The following is a 20,380-nucleotide window of genomic DNA, read 5'->3' as shown; positions in this document are numbered from 1 at the left end:
CCCACACCAGCTCTGATGCGAGAGGAAGGTGAGGCTTCCTGGACAGAGAGCCTGGGCCCAGCCTTAGGCACAGAGAGATGCTGGGAGCAGGTGGCAATGACTGCTGGGTGGTGAAGAGGGAACTACACTGAGTGGCCAGATTATTATGATCCCTGAATGCATAATAATCTGGCCACTCAGTATATATATATTAGAGGCCTGGTGCATGAATTTGTGCATGGGTAGGGTCCAACCAGCCTGGCCAGGGGGAGGGGACATGGGTGGTTGGCCGGCCTGTCTGCTGGTGGAACTCCTGGTTGAGGGGATAATTTGCATATTAGTTAGCCTTTTATTATATAGGATGTACACCGAGTGGCCAGATTATTATGCATTCAGAGATCATCACAATCTGGCCACTCAGTGTATACTCGCCTTTCACAACAATCGTCATGTAGCAACGGCACGCATTGAGCTTACTGTTCGAATTTTCACAAAAGCCCAGGGGGAGGTGCTATCATTATCCCCATTTTGCAGCTCCAGGGATTCAATACCTTGCCCAGGGCAGGTCTCTCCAAAGCGCCAGCATTTCACCGGGGTCTGAGGCCAGGGCAGCCAGGAACTGTCTGCTCTGAGACTTCCTCAGTGGTCACAGGCCGTGAAACGTCATCATCTTGCTGCTTGGGAGTGGGGTCCCACATGTCCACAGAGGCCAGTATGTGGGTTAAGCCCATACTCGGGGGCTTTGGGTCCCCCAGTGAATTCCTAGAGGGCGAAGGCCAGGAGGGGACAGAGTCACCAGATCTGGCTTTGCCCTTCAGAGTCGGTCTCATTGCTGAATGCTGGCTCATCCTCTTGTTTCCCTAACTTCTGGGCCCAAGGTGGGGGTGGTTTGGTGCCCCTAGAACTGCCTTCCAAATGGCACCCTTGGCAGGGGGAGCCCGGGCACTGCTGAAGGGACCACGAGGGGCAGAAGGTCAGCCAATCGGGCAGTCCAGCAAGGGGCAGATCTAGCCTCTTGCTCTCCGAAATCTTGGACCCCATTCCACGTGGGATCCACTTGCTGCAAAATAAATGCTCTGTGTTACAAGGCGACGGCGGAGATAGTATCTCGTCAGCCCGTTGCGAGCGGCCTCTGCCAACCGCTAGCTCCAGGCCTGGCCGGGAAGGAGCGTGGGGCAAGACAGGATGGGGCTCTGTTTGCAGAAAACATTTTCATCCCTCAGAAACCTGCCAGGGCCGCGGACGTTACATAAACCCTGACTCACGCAGGCGCATGCCTCGCCCTGCCTTGCCGACCCGCCGGGTAACAGAATCCCGTTACTCTGGAGGTGACAGCTTTCTAACATTCTGCAGGCTTTTCCCAGCGGCCCAGGCTCTTCGGGAACAAAGAACAAGCCACAAGAGACGCCCAGGGTGTGCGGTGTTTACAGGATCACAGACTCAGGCCCTCGCCCTGGTCAAAAGGGACCCCGTGAGGTCACCCGCCTCAGGGCCTCCCCCCACCAGGTGGCCCAGGTGGCCTGCCGCTCCTCTGCCAGCAGATTGAGCGAGAGCGCGGCCGAGTCCGGGGGCCTGACGCTGAGTTCCCTAAGGGCCAGCCCGCTTTTTCCATCGCAGAGTTTACAAGTGGGTTGGAAATGAGAGCGTCGTGCTGCCTCGCAGGGGAACAAAGGTGTGCAGTGTGTGCAGCCGCTAGCCTAAGACACCGGCATACGTCAGGCCCCCGTCTGCCCACTCCAGCCAGTCCCCCAGCAAAAGTTCATCCAAGAACAATAATAACAACAGGGTGGCTAACACTTACGCCGAGTTTTGATGTGCAAGGCATCGCTGGAACCCTCTCAGAGCCAGGAGGGAGCGCCCATCGGCACCATCCTTTTGCAGAGAGGAACTTTACTGTTTTCCTTGCTCTTTTTCTTTTTTAAAATATTTTATCGATTTCAGAGAGGAAGGGAAAGGGAGGGAGAGAGAGAAACATCAATGATGAGAGAGAATCATTGATCAGCTGCCTCCTGCACACCCTCTACTGGGGATTGAGCCCACAACCCGGGCACAACCCGTTGAGGGGAATCGAACCTGGGACCCTTCAGTCCGCACACAGGCTGATGCTCTCTCCCCGGAGCCAAACCAGCCAGGGCTTTTCCTTGCTCTTAAGTCAGGCAAGGTTCTCGCCCGATTTCTTCTCTTCTCTTCCGGATGTCCACGTGGCCCCTCCTTCTGCATGTGGACCCCGTGGCCTCATGGCCTTCACACAGTCCAAACCAGCTCTTTCTGGGCCTCTTTTTTCCAAGACCCATTTCTTCCTTGCTCTTTAAGTCCGTAACCGCAGTCTACACCACGACAAGAGGAGCTTCTGCGTATACACTGCCTTGCCTGGCCTCCTCATGGTTGTGGAGGCCCACGGAACGCTGCGTAGCACAGGGGTTACGTGCGGATTCTGAAGCTCACCTGCTCACCGGCTCTGTGCTCTGGAGCCGTGTCACCTTGTCCCCAAATTCAAGGCCCCCCGTTTCCTCACCCTCATGTGAAGTAGGAAGAATAATGCCCATTTCACAGGAATGTTAAATGAGGGCATATAGGGAGTGCTTACAACTCTGTGCCGGGCTCTTAAATAGGTACGCGATAGTGTATATTTTAACTAACCAAAAAGACTACGTGTCTCAAGGGCAGAGACACTATTGTCTTCTCCCACAGCTGTCACGCTATCGAGAGGAAACTAGAAAAAGCCGGATAAGCCTGTGCTGACCTGCCTGGTCTTTGGCTACTCACCAGAATGGTGGGACGGTATAGACTGGCCTTTCCCGGGAAGCAGGAGGCATACCCCTAGAAGCGTAGAAATGTTTCGTTTTGCTTGATAATACCTTGTAGGTGCTTAATCAATGCCATTGAATAAATTCATTATACTCAAACATCAGCAAGCTGACTGAAGTGGAGAACGCTGGCCATTGCAGCGTTTAAAGGCAGAGAGAGAAATAGAGGGAACGAGTTAAGAAGAGGAAAGGTGATCGACTCCACTGCTCCGTGCCTTTGGCTCCTTTCCCCAGGTGCGTGGAGAGTGCAGCACCTCCGAGCCATCTCTGGGGCCACCTGAGGATGGGAGAATGCATGGAACCAGGCTCTGGAGGAAAAAACGTGGGGCCACAGCTCCAAACTGTCGCTGCTAACGTTGCTGGGAAGAGAAGCCAGAGAATGACCTTCTTACTGGTGACTTCCCGCTGCAGACAGACCGCATGGCTCTGCCCAGATGGCTTGAACATCTCAGAGAGGTCCTGACACATTTCTCGGTTTAGAGGACGATAAAACAGCCTTCTCGGCCTGGAAGGGCCCTTCAAGATTACATGCCTATGACCAGGCGTGTAAGACACTGACACCCGGGCGAGAAGGGTCCAGAAGCTGCATACCTTACAGTTTTGGTCTGTTGCCTCTCAGCATCTCGCCAGCTGGTCCTGCGGTTACATCTAGACATTGTGTGTTGGTTTGCTTTATTTTGGCCCAAGTCATTCCTTCCCTCCATGGCAAGGCCCCACTGCCCTGCACATGGGCTTTGGTAAAGCACAGAATCTGCCCAGGCACAGTGCTTTAGTCAAGGTGAAAGCCCCTTGTCAAGGTCCCAGGAGGAGCCAGATTCAATAATTGGCTCAATATTGAACTTTGGGCAAATCTGAAATGAATCCAACAGAGGAGTGGCAAAGAGGTGAATGCAGGGGGGGACCTGAGGAGGAGGACGAGGGGGCCTGGGAATGGGCTCCTGCACCGTCTTCTCCTTCCCCCTCCCAGCCTGGGGCCATTCTGACATGGGGAGGGGCTGCTAATCTCAGCCCCAGAGCACTGCTGTCATCCAAGCAGAGAAAGTGTGTTGGGCCTTGTTGGGGAGGGAAACATTATCCGCTCCCCTTCGAGGTTCTGGCTGGACGACAACTCAAATTAACAAGAGACCAATTAGCAGGAGAAAACCAAATTCAAGTCCCATACCACATATACCTTCCATCTACATGGGAGAGGCCCAGGAACACTGAGCAACTGGCCAAAATGGTGGAAGCCACCCCCTGAAATACCACCTTCAGCTGAAAACAAAAGAAGACGTTGGGGGTGGGAGCCGGTTATGGGGGGTGACCAGGGGAAGCGGGGTGAGTAAGGGTAAGTGTGTGACACACTCAAGGCCATGCCTCTCCTTTCATAGTGATGTCAGCGCCGGACCCTATGCATATAGGCAAAGGCCATGGACATAGACAATCATGTGACAAAGGCTTGGGAGGGGCGAGTGTGGGGAGGAGAAGAGTCCAGGGGAGTAGGGGGAACCAACAGAAAAAACACACAAAGCAGACATCTGTCATACTTTCCAACAATAATGATAAATTTTTTAAAAAAGGGAGAGAGAAATATTTACAATTGACCAAGAACTAAGATTGTCTAAACCAAGCCGATGCATGATCAGAAGGGTCACGTATGGCATGCCTACTCTGTTGGCCACTATACAAGGAGCCTTATTTACTTCACATTCTCAAAACAACCCGGCAACCTTCGGGACATTTATACCTGTTTTTCTGATGAGGAAACTCATCCAAGTCCAAACTCCTTACGGACAATCAGACCAAACAGGAGACCTCCAGCCCGTCCTAGGCTGGCACGGTCAGAGACGCCTTATGTGTTGGGTGCCCTTGGGACTTAAAACCAAATCCTCCAAGCGATGGTTACGACATCATGGCCGCATTTTGTTTTGTTCCAACCTACGTGAGAGCTGTAGAAGTTGCCAGAATTCGCTCTAACAATGCCAGCCTCTTAGAGACCTGGTCACATTGTCACTCATTTTTTTTCTTCTCGGAAGGAGGGAAATTCCACCGTAGGGACCAAGTGGTTGGCACAGGTTCACACAGCAGACAGCAGGAGAATGCGGGGATAAATGATACCGGACAGGGTTTCCCAATCCTCATGTCAATGCTTTCCCTGTGAGGCCATCCAGCCTCAGATTACCCAGTCGCTAGTTACCGCCCTTTGTGGATATCCCTGTCTCCTCATCATTCTCTCTCGGGCTCCTGGCTTTCTTTCATGTCTCAGACAGGGGCTCCTGAGTGACAGGGAAGGTGGCATCCGTATCTACCCAGGGCTGGCCTCCGGGACAGACCTGTCTTTCTCTTTCCTGCGTAAAACGATCCCCACATTCTTTGAAAGCGCAGAGAAGATGTGTAAAGTCTTCGTGTCCCCCCCCCCCCCCACCCGACCTGGGGTGTGGGTAAATGAATCTAACATCACAAACCCAGCCACAGAGTTAGGTGATCTGTGTGTAATGGGTTTAAGCAGTGTGTCTCCGGAGCTTAGCCTGCTCAGCATAAAAAAGGGCATAGAAATACCGTCTCCGTGAAATCCTCTTGCATGCACTTCAGGAAATGCTCAAGACCTGGAGAAGACAGTGGGATTGATTTGAATTTCTTTTTGAAGGAAATCAATCTTACCGAGGAAAACTGTTGATGACCAGCCTTTTAGACTGGGGAGGAGAGTTATCCTGCCGTCATTAGATGTACAAATTCCATAATGCCCAGAGGAGGGTCGGGTGATTTAATAACATGTCAATATTAAATTTCCTCATAAATAATCAGCACTTCCTGCATATCGGACGGGAACTTGGTTGTATAAATTTGGAAGACATCCAAATGGAGACAAATGACGTCTGTGACTGCTTAAGCCTCTGGGTCCCACTTATTGTGGGGGTCGCAGGAGTTTTGAGGTTTGGAACCTTTAGCAGCAAGGAAGGAAAAAGGTCCTGGGCCAATTGACTTTTTTTTAAAAAAATGTATTTGTATTGATTTCAGAGAGGAGGGGAGAGGAAGAGAGAGCTAGAATCATCAATGATGAGAGAGAATCATTGATCGGCTGCCTACTGCATGCCCTACCCTGGGGTCTGAGCCCGAAAACCAGGCATGCACCCTGGCTGGGAATCAAACCATGATTTCCTGGCTCATAGGTCAATGCTTAGCAACACTGCCCTTGTGCTCCCCTTCATTGTGCCAATGTCTCGAGATACTTATCCATTTGAATTGTGGGCTCTTTGAAGCTTGGGACCGTGTGATATTTCTCTATGTATCGCTTTGCCTAGCAGTGGCCTAGGGTAAGTGCTCCATAAGTACTTTTAGAGTAAGGTGACCAGACGTCCCGCTTTTGGAGGGACAGTCCCGATTTTTAACAATTTGTCCCACGTCCCGCGGCGTTTTAAAAGAAAGTCCCAATCGGGATACATCTTTAGAACAAAGAGGCCAATGCTGATGCCATGACTCTCAGACTCTCAGCTGACACCTTGGCAGTACCTAGTGGACAGTTTGTAAAGTGAATTCAGATAGAAAAACCTGCTTCAGGAAGGAACCCTCAGTAATGTCACCTGAGCACCTGTGAATGAAATGGGGCAGATAGGAAGAAATCTAGCAAAGCCTGGTTTGTTGAACTTCCTTCTGGATCCCATTGATCTGGGTTGCCCAGAAAGAACTGGCTTAACACATGTTGTCCACCTGTGAACTACCCTCTTTCCTTTTGAAATCCCACCCTCCCCTTCTCTTTTATCCAAAATGGCACGTACACGGCAATTGCCTAATGTGTCTTTGGGTCTCACATCTCATGGCACCGCTGCAGGTAGATCCCTAATGAACTTGGGGCATTTTCTCCTCTTGGTCTGTCTGTTAAACATGTTAGCCCAGGTAGGAGAACTTAGAAGGTCAGAAAAAAAATTTTTTTTCTCTCCCCGTCCCCCCATCCCACAGTATCATATTTATCTTTCACGACAACCTTTTAAATGAAATTATTTCCCCCTTTTTCTGTTTGAACCATTGAAGTTCGGTGAGATCAAATAACTTGGGGCAGGTCCAAGGACAAGCTGGTTAGACTCTGGGCCCAAAGGTCACGCAGGCTTCACCAGGACAGACGCTCACTCCCAGTCTCTGTTGCCAGTTTGGAGCAACTGTGAAGGCAGGAGGGTAGGCTGTGGAACCAGAAGAAACTAGAACATTGAAAGCGATGAAAAGGCGACGGAACCATAGCGGCGGGAGGCTGGAACCCTGAGACAGACACCAGGTAACCGTGGAGAGAGACAGATCAGGGGTGGGGGACCGGGAAAGGATTAACCAAAGAATTTATATGCATCGGTGCAGAACCTATGGACACAAACAATAGTGCGGTGAAGGCCTGGGGTAGGGCGGGGGCGGGGTGAAGGGCAGCCAAGAGTGTGAGGAATGGAGGACATTTGTAATATTGTCAATTCAAAAAATGAGTGAAAGAGAACAGACAGGTCGGGAGCGCCCCCGAGAACTTAGGGGCGGGGCGTGGGCGGGGCGTGGGCGTGGCGCCGGGGGACGTGCGGACCCTTGTGGACCGCTCCACTGCCGCCTCTACGGGGGGACCATAAAGGGACAGGAGAGTGAGTGCTGGCCTGTGGCAATCTCCGGGAGTTGCTGAGTCACGTCCTTCTCACCTGCCCTAAATAAAAGCAGAAATGTTACTCTTTTTACCGGAGGGGAGCTCTTATAGACAAGCAGGAAGGGGACTGGAGGTGGCCCTGCCCATGGAGTCCCCCCCTCTGCATATTGGTACGTCCCCTCCTCAGCCGTGGAGCTGGCGGCTGCGCGCGCACCCTCTGGCGGGGCGGGGCGGGGTGGCCTCGTGGCGCGCTCTCGCTGCGCCGGGTCACGCGCCCTCGCGCGCGCCGAGGCCTGGGCGGGCGGGCGGGCGGGCGGGCAGGCGCCGCGGCGGGGGCGCGCGCCGTGACTCCGCCCCGCTCCCTCCCCCGAGTCCGGGTGCGCGGCGCGGCGCTAGGAGAGCGGGGACCCGCGCCCCCGCCCCGCCCCCGCCTGGCGCGTGGAGGCCGCTCGGATCGCTGTCGCCGCCGTAGCCGCCCGCGCGGGATGACCTGGGGCGGCTCCGGGAGCCGGCTGCCGCGAGAGATCTGGGGGCTCCGCCGGGCCGCCGAGAGGTGCGCGGTGGTCTCGTCGCGGGGTCGGGGGTGGGGGGTCGGGGCGGTCGCGGAGGGCGGCCCGTGGGCCCTGGGGCGCGGGGTCGGGGGCTCGGGCGGAGACGCGGGGGGGCCGCCTCGTGGTGGAGGTCGGGGTGTCAGTGACAGCGACCCGCCCGGCAGGTGGGACGAACCTGGCGGGGAGCAGGGGCGCGGGCACGTCCCCGGGGAGCGGGTGACCCCGCCCCTCCTCGTTGGCTTCTGCGGGGCGAGCGGGAGGAACGTCCCGCACGGGGTCTGGCTTTCTGCTGTCACACAGACGCTCGCCTGCCCAGCCCCGGGAGCCCCTTTGCTTTCCCCAGAAGCTCTCTCCCGGGGTTGCCTTTTCTCAGTTCTCCATCCGTTGCAGCAGCTCGCTCTTGAGTCCAGCCCGCAGCTTCCAACCTTTGTGGCTTTTCACTCCACATCTAGAACTGTCAGTCATAAATCACAGAGGTGGGTGGTGGTGGTGGTGGTGGGGGTGGTTCAAGGGACTCCCCGATCTTCCCCTCCTTGTTCCTGCGGACCCCTCCGGACCCCACCACGTCAGGTGGAAGGCTGTCCACCAGGAGGAGGCTGCTCCGGAAAGCCTGTCCTTCCTGGCCGGACTCCAGAGGGTGGCAGGTGCTCGGAGGGCAAGGCTGCCTTCCAGCTGAGATCTAGAATCCGGAGAACCTCATGCACAGAAACGCAGCAGCCCCTGCACCCCTCCATAGCAGACACCCCGAGAAACAGGAGGTCGGACTTCAAGGTAACATGAGATTGGTGCTTAGTCCGGTGTGTGGCCGGCCACGATGAGAGAGGCCAATGCTGATGCCATGACCCTCAGACTCTCAGCTGACACTTGGCATTACCTAGTGGACAGTGTCCGGGAGGAGGAGGAGGAGGAGGAGGCGATGGGAGAGGGCTGGGGATTAAAAAGGGTTTGTTCTTAGTATAATCCTGAAAACATCCTATTTATTACCTTTTAGAGCTCGTTTTTTTTGTTTGTTGTTGCTTCGAGTAGTCTGCTTTAGCTGAAAACGGATGGGGGAGTGGGGCTAGTTCAACTTTTAGGACGAGGCGAAAGGGAACGTCAGAAAAGTTCTGGACGATTTTAACATTAGCCCTTCACTAGAAAGCATTCTTAAGGCACCCAGAGAGGCACCAACTCTGCCCTAGTTTCTGTTATGCACATGTTGAAATAAACTGCTTTTAAGTTAATACGAGAAGGACGGCGTGCAAACCTGTTTCATTTTGCGAAGACCTGCCCTTGGGTGTGTGTTTGGCAGCGTATGGAACAGAAACATTTATATTTCTAGAAGAAACACTCCTGTATGTTGTTTAACTTTCATGCACGCGCGCACACACACACACACACACACACACACACACACGTGGATATAGTATCTGGGAAATCTGTCTTTGTTTGAGTAGTGTAGTCAACCAGGAAAATCAGTTACTAGAGGTAGTGTGTTTGTGTAGGAACCCACTTGGGATGCTTTGATTGATGGCTGTGGTTCGCATCCACCTCCTCCTCTGTGGAAAGTGCTTAAACAGCTCTGCTCTGGAGTCAGGAGGTACAGAGACCTCTCTGGACCGCGGGGCACACCTATCTGGCCTGCGCAAGTTGGGTTTCTGCATTAGCTTTACGCCTTGCCTTCTGTGCAGGTGGCTTGACGTTGCATGAAGGACCCCCATCCCATTCACAAGGTCTATAGAGATGGAGGGCTTTGCGGAGGAATGGGGGTATAAAAAGAGGTCAGGTGAAATCTGTGGACTGGTTTGCTGTGCTTTCCTCTTATTTTTTTCCATGCTGGCCTTTTATGCTTTCATGACTTTCTAAAACGATGTCATTGATGGTTTTGTCAAAATAAAAGCCGAAGTAACATTTTCCTTCTCTAGAAAACGTTTCTTTTGCAAACATGTAGACCAACATGTGGTGGTGATTTCTAAGTAAAATCCAGGGGCAATGATTTCAGGCATTCAGCATTGACTTATTCAGGGAAATCAGACAGGGGGGGGGATAGGACCTTCAAAATGAGTAATTTAAAAATTTGTTATTTATAACACTTAATTACATGAGGCGTTGCCTGTCATTAGCGTTTATACTGCGCAGAGGTGCAGGGAAGACATCAGAAGAGTAGATGAGCTGTCTGCCAGGTAGTATTTAGGCAGATGATCTTACCACTTAATAGCAACTAATTAGATTAGAAAGGGAATTTGGAGCCTGGTTGCTAAATACATTGCTTTGAAGGACTTGATTTACAGTTTTTGATGGGTGCTTTTTCCCCAAGAAGTTTTGTTATCTTGGATTATTCTCAAATAAAACATTTGAGAGTAATGTTTTATTGTTTTTATGTACAATTTTATATTGTGTGTAAACATTCCCTTTATTTATAAACATTTCATTTATAAGTTTTTGTTGTATAGATGGTACTGATTCACTTTCAAGATAATAGGGAGGAGGGCTTTACCTGGTATTTTTTAATTAAAATGAAGTGTATGGAATATATTTAATCACTTTAAAAATATTGGATTACAATTAAATGAAAAAACTGGCGTGGTTTTTTTTTTTTAATCCTCCAAGTTTTCCCTCATTGTTTGTGCTCTTTCCCCCATTGTCAGGCTTAAAACATACAGTATCATTGTCATGTGTCCCCTGAATAATGGTCCTGAGGTGATATTATTAATGTGGCTTTTTAAAATCAAACTAATTATACTTGCCTAAAAGAGCCACATGTGTGTGATTCTCGCTGCCTGGTGCCTTTTGAGAGCCCTGGAGACAAGCTAGTGAATAGAGCTGAAAATTCATTCTGTATTTGATTAAATGGAACAGACTCGCTGCTCCTTACCCCAGCAGGGGCTATGAGATCTCTTGATCCCCGAAGCGGCTCCAAGACCCTGGGAATTCCATTAGCGAGCACCTGAGGAATTTCTGCCCTGCAGTGCCTTTTTTGTATGTGTGTATGTGTGTGTGTGTGTGTGTGTGTGTGTGCAGAGGGAGTGGAGCAGCCGTGAGGGGGGAGAGGAGGGAAGGGGCGGAGAGAGGCTACATTAGAAGACTCCATATGTTAGCAGATCTAAAATCAAGGCATGACTTAACAGCTTATCTCATAAGAGAAGAGCCCAACCCTGAGGCAGATTGCTAGTCAGGACTTTCCTGCAGGCAGCCAGCTCTGTGGCCGTGTGTGCTTTTTGCACTGAAGCGAACGCCACTGTTCAGTACAGAAAGTCATTTTTCTGCTTTCCCTCCGAAGCACAAGCATATACACGTTGCAGATTGGGTAAGTTTTCTCTGAATGATCTATTGATAAACATGTAAAATTGTGTTACTGTTTGGTCTCGCCTGCCAGGGCGCATGTATTGTTTCACTAACTTCTTGAAGTGAGGAGCTAAATCTGACTTTTATGAGAAGCAAATCGTTTTTGCAGAGGTGAGACGCTTGTTTGAACAGGCATATTTTAGTTTGCTCTTTTGTTTTTCTATGATTTTACTGTGTTTCTGTTCTGTTATAGAATTTAAATTCATTTAGGGGATAGATCTTTCCTGTTGTCTTTTAAGAATCCTTTTTGATTTGTAGTATATATATATTTTTAAGGAATTGCTTTCTAGATTTGCTAGCAGCAGCGAGTAAATGAAAATATATCTACTAAAAGTATTCTGTAAACATTTTTTGGAGTAAAGTTTTGGGAAATATTAGTGGATCTTCCTCTCTGGTGCCCCCCACCCCCCTCACCCCTTACCCCCTTATAATTTTTGGATACACTTTCAGAATATTAGCCCAGTTTGTTTCTTGTGTTCTTTTCTAGGAAGAGCAGTTCTGAATCTTGGATGCCATAGTTTTGATTTTCATCTTTTGAGAATAAACATGAATCTGAACTCTACTGCTTGCAGGTTTCCAGGAATGCAGTAGATTGTGCAGTAGCTTATTTGATGGTTAATTTGATATTTTGTCCCTGCTTAGCATCATGTTGTATATCATGTATTACCATGCACTCCTACTAAATTCTCCTCACAATACGCTGTTTAGAAAATAAAGAAGCCTTTTAGAGAATATGTTTAAAAAATTTTTTCCACCTTAATCCAGGTCATGCCTTCCACTAAGTATGGCCACATTGAAAGGACTCTTGAATGAAATGGAGTGAACACTGTGGCTAGCATTGTGCCTGTCTTGGTTCATGAATTGTTCAGTTGCTTTGCTGTGTGATGTATTTTGATAGTCCACAGATAATAAAAAGCGACCCCAAAGAATATATTTTTCTATGTATCAGCTGTAATGTGAGTAAGGACTTCAATTCGTGAGAACCAGTGATGTATCTTTAATCATATTGTAGAATTTAAGGAACTGTAACGTTCCTTACACTTGAGAGGACAAAAAAAAAAAAAAAAAAAAAGGTACAGATTTGTTATTGAAACTTCAGGTTTTATATTCTGCTCATGTTTTGTTACTTGTAACTGCGTGCTTGGTTTTTTATAGCACCCTAGTACAAACAAGAGAATTAAGAAGTTGACATTGAGCTTGCTGCTCAGCTATTCTTGTTACAGGCTGGCTCACCTCTTTACTTACGTGAGCTTGCACAGTGATCTTGACCTAAGCTTTGGCTTTCTGTTCTACCAAATGGGGATCATAACAATGGTATCTCTAACCACTGTTGGGGATTACAAGAGATAATGAAAGGAAAGCGCTTGGCACACGGTAAAACCTCTGTGAATGTGAGCGCTGGCATTTTCAGTAATTCCTCCGTGCAGGAGTCTGTTCTTTCCGTCCAGAAGTGATTTCTTGGAAGTACTAACTAATGAGGGATTCTCTGAAGTTAGGAATAGTGTGGACATATGTAACTGCCGTAAGTTTTAGTGTGCTACGGTTTTCTTAATTTTGCCATTGAACCTTGAAAGACACTTGAAAGCAATGTGTTGCTTTTTTTTTTTTTTCTTTCTTTCCCAATTGAGGTGGAACCCAGAGATACACACAAGCATCCATCTAATGTACACTAAGTGAACAGCTAGGTGACACTTTACATACGCACACACCTTTGTAACCAGTGCCCAGATAGATAAGCAACAGCTGTTCTCTCTACAGATTAGATTTCATCATAGATTAGGTTAGCCCAGTGGTCGGCAAACTCATTAGTCAACAGAGCCAAATATCAACAGGACAACGATTGAAATTTCTTTGGAGAGCCAAATTTTTTAAACTTAAACTTCTTCTAACGCCACTTCTTCAACATAGACTGGCCCAGGCCGTGGTATTTTGTGGAAGAGCCACACTCAGGGGGCCAAAGAGCCGCATGTGGCTCGAGAGCTGCAGTTTTATCAAGTTCAAGAATAGGCTAATCCTGTAGTTAGCCTATTCTTGAACTTGAGAAAAGTGGACTCAGACAGCATGTGTCCTTTTATATCTGGTTCCTTGCACTGCTCATTGCGTCTGTGGGATTCATCCGTCATCATGTATGGTGGTGATACATGCCTTTCACATGGTTGAAGCGTCTTTTGTGTTTTGAAATCCGTAGCAGTTCATTTTATTGGCACATGGTCAGTGGGGGGGAAATAACACTGACTTACTAGAAAATAACTTATTAGAAAATCAGATCCCAGTGGCTAGCTTAGAAAAAATACCCATGACCTTATTTGTATACATTAAAAAATGGGTTGAAGGTAATATTATTACCTAGAGTTACAATTAATTCCATAAATCAGATTTTTTGATAACTGCATTTATTTTATTTTTGGTTTTTGGAAGGGAATGGAGGGAGCCTCGAAATAGAGAAGAACTGTCTATATCACCTTATGCCCTTCATTTCTAGGATTTAATGCCATAATCAATACTTAGAATTGCAGAGAAGTGACCATCACCTCAGCATTAGTGTAATATTCTTTTAGAAGACAATGAAAAAACACAATGTTATTTTGAAGAAAAATAAAATCCCCCCCCCCCCCCCCAAAATGGAGATAGTATGTTATACTATAGGAAGAGTGTAAAGAATGGGACTTCCGCTCAATTAGACTGACTGGCTATATAACCTTAACAGTTACTGTCAGGTTGTGCCTTCGTGTTTAGAATTTCTGTTCACATTGTTGGAATTCCCTAATATGCCAAATACAGTTTCTTTCCCCAAACAGTGAAACAAGAATACAAGATGCTGTTGATGAGTCCGAAGTGTTTGTTTTTATTTAAATTTTGGAGGGAGCCATGGTTGAGATGAATAATATTTCTGTTCTTGGAAATGTGGAAGGATTTTCTGGCTGGTGTGCTTGAACACATGCCACTTTCTCTCTCAGGAGACGTTGTATTCTCAGCACTTGTAATTTTATTAAATCTATTTTTCATAGCTCCTTGACACCAAGTCATTCTTCACTTGCAGCCATGTGCAGGGATGGGTCCCCCTGCATTCCAGGGGGGCAAGCTGTCCCCCGTTCTTCTGAAATCAGACCGCCAGTGGCCAAGACTCCAGTGGGGGAGGGGAGAGTTGAAATTGATATATGATGCATCCTTTGTTCCTTAGGGCGCTCAAAAGATGCACTTTTTGTTTCACAAGAGGGAAGGACTAACTGTCTGACACATAGAGCTGCCTCATGACAGAAAATGCACGCTGGAATTGGCATGAGCTCCTTATTGCTAGACATGTTCTTGTGGCATTTGCCAAAGATGCATGGAAAGGATCGCTTCCTTTGGTGACGGATTGGACCACAGGACCTGTAAGGGCCTTTGCAAGGACTTCAAATAGGCTTTATGGGAGTCTCCACAACCACCAGATGCATAAGGGGGGAGGAAATGTTTTAAAACATTTCAAATTGCCATTGGGTCAATTCATTCTCTCAAACCAACCCTGGTATAAAGTTGAGTGAGGACTGCTTCTACTTGCCGGCTCTTTCACTTTAATTTAATTCTTTATTTTTCACTCATAAGTAAATGTCAGAGATCCCCCCCCCCCCCGAGTATTTTAAGTATATTGGTGTCAGAAATGATGATGATACTGACAAATTTGGTATCTGCTCCCTTTGGGTATAGGTACGCTTCGGAGAATTTATTTCAAGCCCTCTGTTGACAGAGTTATTTATTCTCCCCCACAACAAGTTATATATAAAGTAAAACTTTATAAATGTACCTCTTGTCTCTGTCTTTTTCCTCCAGCCAAACTTTTCTACACTTGAATTTCAAGAGGGAGAAATAACTCGTATGGGAGGAGAAAGGCTATGTCAGTGACTTATCCAAGCAAAGAAACTATATCCTGGGGACATAACCGAACCATCGTCATCTAATCTAACCATGTGCACATTTTGTATTCGTAAATATATATTAATTATGTTAATAATGGATATTTAGAGTGATTGAAAGGAGTATAGAATCCCAAATCAACAAAATAGTAATTTCTCTATTTAATAAAGCAGAAAAGTAGACTGAGTTTTCACTGTTTTATACTTCTGTTTACACATAAAGCCCTCTGTACCCTCCCTGTAACGTCTAAGATCTCTCTCTCTTCTCTGTTTCCATGATCCTACCCCTCCCGCCTTCTTTTGAAAATTTGAGAGAGGACTGAGAGGTGAGGTGATTCAGAATGTGAGACAAAACAATAGTCATAACTCCTGCTTCACCTGCTGCTGCCTCATCTCCCTGTTTCAGTCTTGGTTTTCTCTTTTCCAAATCATCCATTCTACTTTTTGCCAGAGTAATGATCTTCCTAAGGCATAAACCTGATCACGTGACTGCTCTTAAAACCGACTTCTCCTAAGACCCCATGTTGCTCGCTGATTAGAGCCCAGGTCTTCTCTAGGACTGACACGGTTCCTTGGTACCTGGTACTTCTGCAGTCTGCAGCTACAGTGCATTCCTTCTGTGAACAGACCTTGCTTTCTCTGCTGCTGATTTGGTCGGTTTAGGGTGAATCTCAAGATTATTAATGATGCTGGGTAGCCCACATTGAGTAGCAAGATGCTAAACTATCTCCTCTAGATCCATGGATGATTTCAGCACACAGTTTTGTTCTTAAAAATCCAGTGAAATCGGTGACTCTCTGTGCCACGTTCAGGTATTCCACAGCTGCAAATAATGAAGATGAAAGAAAATGGAAAGTAGGTAACTGTTGCAACTACCGGGACATCTGTGTCATTTATTACTTGAACACTTGACTAATATCGCAACAATTTTATATATTTAAAATGTGTATTTTTGTTCTGTGCAACATTACATGTCTCTAGAGAGCTGATGTCATGTTTCGTGTGTTTGTGTTCAGACACTCCGAATTACAGGAGTTCTCCTGGATACATAGGGACTAAAAAGTGCATTCTGGCTTCTGTCTCTTCCAGGGAAACGTCTGACAGTTATTGGCTTTTTATGGTATCGGAAGAAAAGTAATTATTATTCTCTATTTTACTATAATTTGATATCTATTCAGTCCAGTAATCCTCCTACACACTGATTGGAGGTCAAGTTGGCAACAGGGACGAATGTCTCAATGGATAAAATACTGCTTTTATCAGGCCATAAAATTACTGCGGTGACATCAGAACTTGGCAGCCTCTTTTATTCCAATAAAAAGAAAAACAGCATCATAAGCTGGGGAGAAGACATTTTTCCTGCCCATTTATTTTGGCTTGTTTGCATGGTTTTGGCCTCAGGGCGGGTGTATAACAAAATAACAACACAGGGAAGAAGGCGGTGAGGATGGGAGAGAACAGTTGCAGCTGGAGTGGGCATCGTGTTTAGCACGCACCTCTGTTTCAGTCATTTCAGTGATTCCTCTCAGATTGTAGAGAATGAGTGGAAGAGGGGGCCTGAAGAATCCTTATCTGTAAGATGGAGTTAAACTTCTTCGTCTGCCTGGATATTACATAGCTTGCAACATATTGGAAAAATTTTGACGTTTGGCTTGTAAGATGGCCAGGTGAGGCTAAATGTCTGAATGAAACTATGAATGCGACAGTACTGTTTTGTAGGAAAGTTGCCCTTGACTCCTCTTTATAAACACCCGTAAAATAACATCATATTACCAATAAAATCATTGCTCACCCTTGCCGTGAAATTAGATTTTTAGATGTTAGCATGTTTTAATGACAGCTCATATATCAGGATTTCAATTTGGTGTCCAAGTATCAGAGCAGTATAGCAGATCCTGGGGCTGCCAAATACTGAGAAGATCTATACTAATAAAAGGGTAATATGCTAATTAGGGCAGATGTCCATCTGGACAAAGGCCTGGGGCTCACGGCAGCCATGAGCCCCATCGGCTGGAGAAGGGCTGAGGGACCTTCCCCAGTGCTTGAATTTTCATGCACCGGGCCTCTAGTATTTTTATAATTCTTAATAGATTACTAAACTCTTGAGTAAAACCACACTAAATTCTTACTATTATGTTGTCTCCCTAATTTAGCTCAGTGGTTCTTACTGTGATCACCTTCTTGAACAAGGTCGTTTGATTGTTTCTTCCATTATGAAATTACAGGTTTTGTTTTGCAGTAAAGAGGATTATTTAAAACTAATTTTAAATGTGTATTCTGTCAAGTCATAATCTGATTAGGAAGTTCTGATCTCTTAATCGTTTTTTTGTTTCCTATTTATTGAAAATTAGGCAACCTTTCTATTTTATGATTAAGTCCTTTTTGAAATTAAAACAAAAACAGATCAAACTTCTATCCAGAGTCCCCAATTCTAAGCTCTAGTCATCATGTTTTAAGTTATTTTATATTTTAGTTGAATTTGTCTTTTAAAAGAAATCACAGTTCTCATTTTTGACTGTAGTCTATCTAGGTCTTCCATGCATTTTAGATTAAGTTTTTTTCCCTCTTCATCTCGTGGCTAGCTGAAGGCGATTTTGAGTTATTACAAGATGGGTTGTTAACTGTGGTCTCCTATTATTAAGCTAGCAAACACACTTGTCATTATTTGTTATTTCTTTTGTGTTCGAGGATGCATTTTAAAAGAGCTATTGTCATAGTGGTTAGGTCTTAAAATAATTTCACATTTGTTACTATGACAGCAGCCACAGTGGGGTTTTTAATCATACAATACAGTGTGTGCAGACATTTGATACCAATGCTTTGTGGCATCAAGTAAATTTTAGCTCAGGGATTTGACTAACATACATTTTACTACTGTTAGCAGGAGTCTTATAGCTCACTCCCAAAGTGGGTTTCTAAATGTGAACCCTGTGAGTCCAGGCTGCATCCCACCCCACATGCAAACAACAGCAGAAATTCTCTTAAAGAAAAATTGTCAATGGTTTACTTATTTTGGGATTTCTCTTCCAGATCGGTAGATTATTAGGGGAAAAGTGAGGACATGATCAGATCTGTAAACAAGCCTTTGCACGGTTGATCCAATCCATGTTTTCTTAGCTAGTTAGACCATGTACAGAATACTTAGCTGTGGTTACAGATGTCAGCTGAGCATGGAATCAAATTAACAGGCACCACACATCCAACTCCTGCGGCCTTTAGCAGCCAAGAATGAGGCCCCGAGTTTTGAATCTTTTTACTTGTGCAAGTAAGGGTTTCCTCCCATTTGTGTTGAAATGTAATTTTTCTGGGGAAAAACATCCTTTCACGTGACATTTAGTAGGCAAAGTCCCCATTTACTTGTAAAAGTTCTTTTTAATTCACTAAACAATACTAACATCTTTTGTGTCAGTACCCACAGTGACTGTGCTGCAGGTATCCTTGGGCAATTTAATCCTATCTAAGCAAAGCCTAATATGCTGTGACCGGTTGTCGGGTCGGCCATTCAACAAATCTAAGAGTAATATGCTAATGATATGCTAAGGTCACTCAATGGCTTGCCATGATGTGCACTGACCATTAGGGGGCAAACAGTACACCAGTCAACCAGTTGCTATGACATGCACTGACCACCAGGGGTCAGATGCTTCAACTGATAGGTTAGCTTGCTGCTGGGGTCTGGCTGATTGGGCCTGAGCGAAACTGGCCCTACACACCCTGGAGCCCTCTCCTGGTCCCTCCCCAGCTGGCCAACTTCCCACATCCCTCTCCGGCTCCAATCATGCACCCGTGGGGTCCCTCTACCCGGCCTGCACCCTCTCACAATCTAGGACCCCTTAGGCGATGTCAGAGAGCCAGTTTTGGCCCGATCCCACAGTTATGAGTCCAATTACACCTCCTGTCTCATGGTTCTGTTTACCACATACACAGAATAATTCCCTCCTTCTCTCCGTTTCTGATATTGAGCATTCCTTAAATAACTTTATGGAATGAATATAAAATCGACATTGATACACTCTTTGTCTTAACAGTTGCTCCATGGTACCCCTGTATCCCAGACATGACAGGTGATGCTGAAACACAGTCTGTTTTTCATTTCCTAGAGGTGTTAGAAAAGGAATACAAGATTTGCAGTTTTAAGTGATTCTTTTAATATTACTTTTATCGATTGTTAGCTCTTTCTCTTTTGTCTTCTATCACTGTATATGTTGGATAAGATAAATGCCAACTCTAAAGCATTGAACGGTAGCTAATTTGTGTTTCAGTGTCGATTCAAACTGTTGTTCACTGTTCAGTGAAATAGTTTAAAAATGGTTTCGTGACCAGTTTGATGGCCGGATTGAGAAGGAAAGAAGGAAAAGCAGATATTCCTAAAGGCACGTCTTGCTCCTCCTCTTTTGTTGGAGTGAAGACTGAGTTGTAATAGCAACAGAGTCCAGCTCCCAGCACGAGGTGTGAGGCTGTTTATTTTCACTCTGGAGATGTATATACTACAGAAGGAAAACGCTGGCCTCGCTAAGCCTAAGCAAATCATTACTTATCTGCGACCTGGCAGGCGATTTGATTAAGGTTGACAGAGCTATATAATATCAGAACCAGGCCCTCTTACTGATTGATTAGCCTTGTCAGTAAGTTTTTGGGTTTTGTTTTTTTTTAATCTGAAAGGAGAAAAACTGGACAAGAATGAAAACATGTTCAGATCTCTAATTGCCAAGAATAAACCAAGTCTGTAATGTAGTTTTTATCTCTAGTGACTAATATGTATTCATTTGTATGCTGTTTTCTTAGGTTATAATCAAATGGTTTTTAAAGAATACTTCTGTGTCAGCAGCTTTTACATGATTAAAATTTTGACATTTTAGAGGTTTTGATTCGTGTTTTAACATATTTCTGAACTTGGTTTTCTTTGATGTTCTATATTTAGTATAGTAGTGTTTTTATCCTACAAATAAATTTTCTCTTCAGTCTCTGAGTTCTTTGGAAGGCCTTGCCTTTAATTTAAGGCATTTTTAACCCCTTGCTTGCTAACTATGTGAAAATGATTTGCATCTTTGTCATGGCATATGTGCGCTGTTGAGTGTGTGACTGGAATATGCCAGCTGTTCTTGGCAACACTTTCAACGAGTCTATATACAGGACTGAGTCCAACGAAAGAAAACCATTTCCTTTTTATTATTCATATACTGTTTAGTAGAAACGAGTATAGGACTGGAGGACCACTCCCCCATTTGAAACTAATTT

General features: G+C 46.1%; 1 protein-coding gene across 3 annotated transcripts in view; it reads left to right on the top strand.

Annotated features, from left to right (window-relative positions):
- Window positions 1-7,731: 7,731 nt before the first annotated feature.
- Window positions 7,732-20,380, top strand: part of CDON (cell adhesion associated, oncogene regulated) — a 66,733-nt gene continuing 54,084 nt past the window's right edge. The window contains exon 1 of one of the 3 annotated variants that reach the window (XM_084867666.1): window positions 7,732-7,927. The gene's annotated coding sequence lies outside the window, so the exon portion shown is untranslated. Of the gene's footprint in view, window positions 7,928-8,506; window positions 8,697-11,014; window positions 11,212-20,380 lie in introns of those variants that run through there. The other 2 variants (XM_084867668.1, XM_084867667.1) reach the window with 2 other exon arrangements.

Source organism: Pipistrellus hanaki (assembly GCF_964339955.1).
Source record: "Pipistrellus hanaki genome assembly, chromosome: 19".
NCBI classification, from domain to species: domain Eukaryota; kingdom Metazoa; phylum Chordata; class Mammalia; order Chiroptera; family Vespertilionidae; genus Pipistrellus; species Pipistrellus hanaki.
Note: the sequence above shows the minus strand (reverse complement) of the source record. Positions and strands in the feature narration are given on the sequence as shown.